At 45.4% G+C, this 8,073-nt stretch overlaps 1 pseudogene; it reads left to right on the forward strand.

Annotated features, from left to right (window-relative positions):
* The first annotated feature begins 1,806 nt into the window (after nucleotides 1-1,806).
* LOC149862537 (olfactory receptor 6C74-like) lies at nucleotides 1,807-8,073 on the forward strand (annotated as a pseudogene).

Consider the following 8,073-nt stretch of genomic DNA (forward strand, 5'->3'; position numbering starts at 1 on the left):
GGTAAGAGGATTCAACTCTGCAGGATTGAAGTCCACCTGAACTGTCATTGCCACCATGGGAAATTTTACATTAGATGAATATGGGAATTGAGTTATCTTCTTTATTGGGAAGCATTGGGATCTGTACATCCAGCTTCATATATTCATAGACATTATGGTACGAAAAACATGAAATCCTTCATTGTGAGTTCTTATATAATATAGGGCATCAGTATGCCCCAGTTACTCCAGCATTGTGCCAAAATATTTTTGCCTTGTGAAAGGGCTTCTCCCATAAATGCATTCAGTTTTCATGAAAGAGCATCAAGAGATGGTAAAGATACCAAGCCCCTGTTTTTTATGATCCATCATTTAGTCACTGTTATGTGGCTATCCCACAATGAAGTGTAAGTTGCTCTCATTTCCTCCATGCTGTCTCACCTTTTCAGAGGGGTTATAGGTTCACACCCAGCCTTGTTTTTCTGTAGGTACTCTACTAGCAGCATCTGAGCTAGGGGTTTGAAAGCAAGCTTGGGTTTGGCTTTATTATATCAGTCACTGGTACATATCCACAATATTGTGGGGAAAGTGGGATTTTGAATACCCTTCTGAGCTGAGTATTTTGGAATATAGTTCTTCTATGTTTTGTTACACAGCCTAGACCTATGTCTTCTCTTCTCTGGCCCTGCTTCCCTTCTTGCTTGCTTACTTCATATGGCCCTTGACATCAGGGGGGATGGAAAAATGGGCCCGGGGGGGAGGGGAATAAAGAAAAGGGTGCCTTATTCCAGGGCTCATTCAATGGGTATAGACATTAGCAAGAACGAATTTTGGGTTCTTGCCCCCCTATTGCAGGTTTTTACTCAGTGGGAGCTTCTACACATTGCCTTATGGTGATGTTGTTACTTCACTATGCTTCAGTACTACCTTTTGGATGATATAGGGTAACATATAGACATGCCCACTGATTCTTTAATGCAAAACAATCTTTGGGAGAAGAGGCCAAGGTTTTCCACTTCAGTGGGTCACAGCACGAGACTTATTCTTTCATGTTTTCCTGGTCAACTCAAGACTCGTTCACTCTTCTCTGCCCAAGGCCCAGTAAACTCAAGAGATGAAGGCAGCTCTCAGCTCTGCTTGTCCAATGGGCTGATATTTAAATTAATTTCTATTCTTCCTCAAGAGGAAAGGGGGAATTACTTTCCTGAGTGGAACAAATATGTTCTGGACAAGAAGACCCTAAATTCTAAGACATTTAGTGGACAGAAAAAGACTAAGCTTCTATGAATTGGTAACTAATCTTGTTCAGATTAGAGCAGTAACAGTTGCAAAAGGTTCCTCTTATATTTTTTCAGCTTTTGATTGCTGAAATTGCCTACATTTCAAGGCTATCGCCATGCAACAGCAGCAGCAAGGAAATCAATATTATTAGCTGTTCTTAGTATTATTATTATTATATGGTTTCTTTGTAAAACATGTAGTTCTAGGCTTAAAGTATGTTTGTTCTACTAGTTATGATGCTTTTTATGCATGTCGTTTAAAAAAAAAAAGTACACTAAAATACAGCTCACTCCCAGTAAGTAAGTGGCATTCTACACACTCTGACTGTGCTATTGAAATGGCAAGTATGAATTATACCTGGATATATTTAGGAGATAAACATTGTAAATAAACATAAGAAATATGCTAATGAAAATAAATTGTCTGCATGGTTTAAACCACTGTGATTGTAATCGTGTTCTTGCCCTTGTATACCTGTGCATTTTACTATGAATATATGAGTCTATAAAGTCCCTCTGGTGCCCCCAGAGTGGAAGGCTCAACAAAATGGATGATGTGAGGAAACACCTACAGGATCTGATAAATCATGGAATCATTACAGAGTCCAGAAGCCCTTATGCTTCCCCAATAGTGGTTGTGAAGAAGAAGACAGGTAAGATCAGGGTGTGCATCGACTACCATACTCTAAATCGTAGAAAAATTGCCAATCAATACACTGTGCCTCATGTGCAAGATGCCCTGTACTGCTTACTGGGGAGCCAGTGGTTTTCCGTGTTAGATCTATGCAGTGAGTATTATCAAATTCCTCTTCAGCAAGCGGATAAGGAATAAACAGCTTTAATTTGCCCTTTGGTGTTTTATCAATTTGAGAGGATGGCGCAAGGAATCTCAGGGGCCTCATCCACTTTCCAGCAGTTGATGGAAAGCGTGGTGGGAGATATGAACATGACACAAGTCCTTGTTTATTTAGAGTTCCCACAGGGATGCAAATTATTTTGCTGCAATCTATCCATATTGCTGATGACTATTAAAAATGGGAGCACCGTAGGGGCAGGAACAGATTTTGTTATGTCAAAATCCAAGGGATCAGTCTCAAAAGGAGGGATAGAGACTGTGCTTGTCAATGCCTAACCCATGGCTTGGTAGTTGGAGAATTTTTCCTGGACATGCAAGCTGTTGGATTTGTTGGGGAGGATGTGGGGTTTTTGTGGGGAAGAGGTGTGGTAGGGTGGGCATGGGGTTTGTGTGGGGTTCAGGGGTTATGTAGGTGATTGTAGGGTTTGTGTGGGTGAGGTTTGGTGGGTTGGGTCTGAGTATGTGGGTGAGGGGTTTGTGGCGATGGTTGGGCGGTGGAGTTTGAGGGTAGATTGGGGGGATTGTGGGTGGGGGGGACTGTGTGTGGGAGAAGGGCTGCTCAGGATGGGTGGGTCCCCTGATGACTGCAGGGTGCAGCCCCCCACACAGCCCTGTGTGTGGTCCTGATCTGGGTCTCCCATTCTTACCACTAGTTTCCAGAGATAAGGGTGGAAGAGTCCTTCTACAGTCAGGCACCCTGTTATTCACTTACCTCCTGGTCCCACAGCTCACGCTTCCTTAGTTTCCCAATGGTCCAAACTTCAGGTGAGGTTTGAACATGTTCCCTCCCTCAGGCCATTAGACAACCTCATATTTAGTTTACTTTTCTGGAAAGAGGGAAAGGTGGATTTGAATTCCCTGATCATGAGGCAAATTTGAAAGGCAAAGCTCCCATTTCCTACTGAAATCTCCTCCCTCCAGGTCTCTGAGTGAAAGTGACTGTGCTGCTGACTTTAGTACTCAACCCTGTGCTGCTGGTTTATATTTTAGGAATAAATGTGGGCCACTTTGGAAAATTAGATAGAGTTCAGGCATCAACCCCTTCTGCATTGTCTTCCTTGTTTCTAGTTCATATCTTAGAAATCCATGCTTTCTGCTGTAGCATTTTTGGGCACATCTACACATGCAGGCACGTGCACTTGCAGCAGCTCAAATAGCAGCAGCACAAATTTGTGCCAGAGATTTTTGCCTCAGCACATTTTCCTGAACAAGGACCCGGCGTTTCTTCCTGCTGGTGTTTGCTAATGGTAAGTGTGGGGTCAAATAAGACCCATCCAGCACCACTCTCTCTTTTCCTCCCAGGCCAGCCTTGCCCTGCACAGGCTGTTTATGGGGTAGGGGGCTCTAAGCCTGGCTCTGGTGGCCTCTTCTACGTGGAGTGCTACCCCATCCATGAGTCCCATCTCTCTCTCACTTATACATTTGCTGCCAACTCTCCCCCTCCCCACAGCTCATCACACTCCCAAAGGGTTCCTTTGAGCAGGACCCCACCACCGCAGGCTGGGGCTGCATGTCCAAGCACCAGTGTGGGTATGGGGCAGGACTTGCAGTGTCACAGTTGCCCCTGCAGCCACAGCTCCCACCAACAGGTCCTGTCCCATTCTGTGTGTGTGGCTGGACATGCAGGCTGTTGGATTTGTTGGGGAGGATGTGGGGGTTTTGTGGGGAAGAGGTATGCTAGGGTGGGCATGGGGTTTGTGTGGGGTTCGGGGGTTATGTAGGTGAGTGTAGGGTTTGTGTGGGTGAGGTTTGGTGGGTTGGGTCTGAGTATGTGGGTGAGGGTTTTGTGGCGATGGTTGGGCGGTGGAATTTGAGGGTAGATTGGGGGGGTTGTGGGTGGAGAGGACTGTGTGTGGGAGGAGGGCTGCTCAGGATGGGTGGGTCCCCTGATGACTGCAGGGTGCAGCCCCCCACACAGCACACTGCCTGCCCCGTCCCCAACCCAGGACACAGGGCCCCTCCCTCAGGGTGGACAACTTGCCTCTGACTAGCAGTAGTGGCCACTGGGCACTCAGGGCACACTGTTGGCAGAGCATCTCTTCTGTGGTGTGGCTCCAGCTGCTTCAGACTCAGTACCACCTGTGCCCTGTGTTAGGCCTGGCCTGACCCTGTGCAGCACCAGGCCACTCTGGCTGTCACTCAGAGTCCTGGCACTACACGCAGGGGCTGCATGTTGGGTTGGGGTGTGTCCTGCCTCCATGGAGCCAGCCTGGCCCAATGGCATGTGAAGCACTTGGAGGCAGGACCCAGTCTGGCCAGACCAGCCCGATGCTGCCCAAAGCTGCACAGCTTGGGCTAGGTCATGACATGAAGCACAGGCAGTGCTGGGTCTGAGGTGGCTAGGGCCGTTCCACAGCAGAGGGCCTCTGCCGGCAGAGGGCCCTGAGCACCCAACACCTGCTGCTGTGGAGGAGGGGCTGTGCACCCTGTGGGGGACCCATGACTCCCAAGAAGCAGCCCTCACCCCCACACAACCCCCCCACACACACCCACAGTCCCCCAAAACACCCACAGTCTCCTTGTACATAATTCCACCAACCCCCACAACCTTACTTACCAGGGACAGTGCCTGGGTCCGGGTCACACCGCAGCCTTCCCCACTTCTATTTGGTGCTGGGGCAGGAAGGAAAGGGGCAACCATAGAGACCCTCTGGCCAGATGCCAGAGAGTCTCTCTGGAGGACCCTGTCTCCAGTTGCCTCGGGGTGTGTTTCTGGACCATGCCGTGTCCCACTTTTTCTCCACAGGTTTCTTTTTGATATCTGGATTACCAGGTATCAAATGTAGAGCTTACTCTGCAAATATGCAGTTCCCACTGTGCTTCTTTGTGATGTCTCAAACTGCTTTCAGACACCTTAACAAGGACATGTGAGCTTGTATGGATGCACCCTTTCTACCTTTCTGTCCATTGCCACTTCACATCTCATCTGGTTCATGTGCTTATTTTTAATTTTCCTTTTTTTTCAAGAGCTCTACATATGGTTGGCTACACACAAGTTAATAAGGTGACAGGTTTATTTATTATTAATTTGGTTTTAATACTTTTCCTGGTATATCCAAATAAAAACATATATTTTTAGTAATTGTTTTTTCCAGAAGTTGGGCCAGAAGGACTGATGAAGTTCATCCATTTGTTCCTCACCAATGATAGCCATTTAGAGACCATCCTGTTCATGGTTCTCCTCTTCATTTTCCTCTTGATCCAGCCTAGAAACCTCAGTCACTGTCATTTTGGTTGACCACTGCTTTCTACTGAATCATTATTACCATTATCCTTTGCATCCCCTCTTCTTCAGGCAATAAGGGCTTTTCCACCTGCTCTGCTCACTACATCATGGTCACAATATCATACTACAGTGCTATTTTCAGAGACATCTGGCAAGTCCGGAGGGCTGTGAAGAGATTTTAACAAAGCAGTTCCCTTTATTCTGTGATGACCCAGTTGTTCAACCCCTACATCACAGAAAGAAGCAAGTAAAAATAATCTAGAAGAGCTCTCTTCTGCAAAGCATTTTCTCAGTTGAACTGGACACAAGAAATAAAGATAGCAAGAAGCTCCACACAAGACTTTGTTGTTCTCTGTGATGGGGTGCAGGTTACAAGAAGAGGTGGAATAGAAACTGACCCGATCATCAGGAGTTGTAGTCAATGGGGTTTTTTCTTTTGACTTCAGTGGGCCTGGCATTTCATCCTTGCTGATTAGGTCCCTTGCATTTCCTATTAAAGTTTGATTTTCAACAGGCCTACATGGCTTTTTTCATCCTCTCTCTTTTCAGAAAAGTTCTCCAATAAAAGTGACTGAAGAGAAGGCTAAAAAAAGCCACACTCTCCTCGAGACACTATTGTGTGATTTGGGGGTAAGAGCAGAATTTGTGCCAGACACATGGCTATTTGAGGCATTTTCAGTAAATACAATGGACATTTTTGTTTGTAGTGGGATTCATTCTTATGTGCCAGCATCAGTTCTGTTGGAGAGGCAATGGTGGTTCCTGTATAGGTAAATCTTTAAGGTAGCTCAGAGTTGGCAATGTGGTGGGTCAGTAGGGGGTGCTCCTGTGCTAAGCCACCTGCCTCACTGTGCCCAATCACAAAAATCGGTGGGGTAACTAACTGGCAATTGCAATCCAAACTTCCCCAGTTCTGTTCTGGGGCTGGTAGAAAATGAGGATAAATTGGTGAGAGCATAAATTATTTCCGCATTGTATTTTTTCTCTCTCTGTCTGGCTAGTTATTCCCTTTGCATGCTGCACATCCTTCTAGGTGTGCCAGAAAAGAAAGCAATGACTTCCAAATATGTTTGTTAGCCATCTCACACTCAAGCTTACTGTTATCATCCTCATACTTTTTGATAAGCAGGGCCAAATTCTAATAGCATTTCTACATTTTTTCCAATTGATTTTTCTTCCTGATAAGCCATAAATGTCTAACTAAGCTGCCATGACATTAAAACATTCACTTTAGCACATTCACACATCATGAATATAATAGAAGTTTCTGTGTTGTTGTCTCGATTTACACTGAGAACTAGGAAAATTATTTCGGCCATGTAGCTATTCAGGGTTTTTAGATAAAGTGCCTAAAAGGAGGGTGAAATGTAATAGAACAGAGGGAGCACAGAAGAAAAAAGTTACGTCCAACACTGTCTTGATACATACAATTTGAACTGGCTCCATTCATGTGTAGTCATAGGGAAACTTAAGCATAAAAAGTTTGAGGACATATTTCTTCTTTTTGCCCTTTCTTCTCTTCAGCTGCATACAGTCTCTCTCCCTCCATTGATACATCATTTGTGTATCTGTCCTGATCCATGCCTGTGGTTCCAGCTGCCCTGATCTGTGTTTTCACCATATCCATAGCAGCTGTGTAGACAAAGCTTCTTCCAGGATGTTGAGTCCAATTATTTTAACAATCAGTACTCAAACACTGTATCTTTATATCTTGTTTTCACAATGTATCTGTGCTGTCTAACTGGTTTCAGTTGTGTTTTTTGTCTTAAGGTGAGCTAGAAGCAACGAACCATACCACAGTAGTGGAGTTCATCCTCTTGGGTCTGACCAGCGACCACCATTTAGAGATTCTCCTTTTTGTAGTTCTCCTCATTGTCTTCCTCTTCATCTTGTTTAGAAACCTCACTATCATCACGATCACTCTGGTTGACTGTCAGCTTCAAACCCCAATGTACTTCTTCCTCCGGAATTTCTCTCTTCTGGAGATCTGCTTCACCTCTACCTTCATGCCCAGGACTCTCTACAGCCTCCTGATGTCAAGAAAAGCTATTTCCCTCCCCAGCTGTTTCATGCAATTATTGTTGCTCTACTGCTTTGGCTCCTGTACATATTTCCATTTGGCTCTCATGTCTCTTGACCGTTACATGGCCATCTGCCACCCATTGCGTTACGCCACCATCATGAACAGCAAGCGTTGTGTTCAGCTAGTGCTGTAATGTTCGGCAGTGGGGTTCCTCATCCTCTTTCCTCCCACAGTCATGATTGTCTTGTTGCCATTCTGTGGGCCCAACCTCATAAACCACTTCTACTGTGACATAGCCCCATTGCTCCAGCTCTCCTGCACAGACACACGCCTCATTGAACTCATGGTATTTTTTGCAGCTATAATTATTGTACTTGGAACTTTATCAGTGTCTGTTGTTTCCTACGGCCACATCATTGCCACCACTATGCACTTCCCTTCTTCATCGAGCCAGAAGAAAGCTTTCTCCACCTGCTCTGCTCACCTCATAGTGGTTGTCATATTTTACAGCAGCTCCATCATCAGATATGTCCGGCCCTCTCAGCGTGGTGGGAGAGATTTTGACAAAAATATTTCTTTCCTCTATTCAGTGGTGACCCAGTTGTTCAACCCCTACATCTATGCTCTCAGGAATAAGCAAGTCAGTGAGGCCCTCAGGGGTAAGGCATTTTCTAAATGGTCTAATGCTATTGTAAAAACCAAGGCATGA

Source organism: Crocodylus siamensis, chromosome 6 (genome assembly GCF_052110815.1).
Source record: "Crocodylus siamensis isolate JL-2025a chromosome 6, ASM5211081v1, whole genome shotgun sequence".
NCBI classification, from domain to species: domain Eukaryota; kingdom Metazoa; phylum Chordata; order Crocodylia; family Crocodylidae; genus Crocodylus; species Crocodylus siamensis.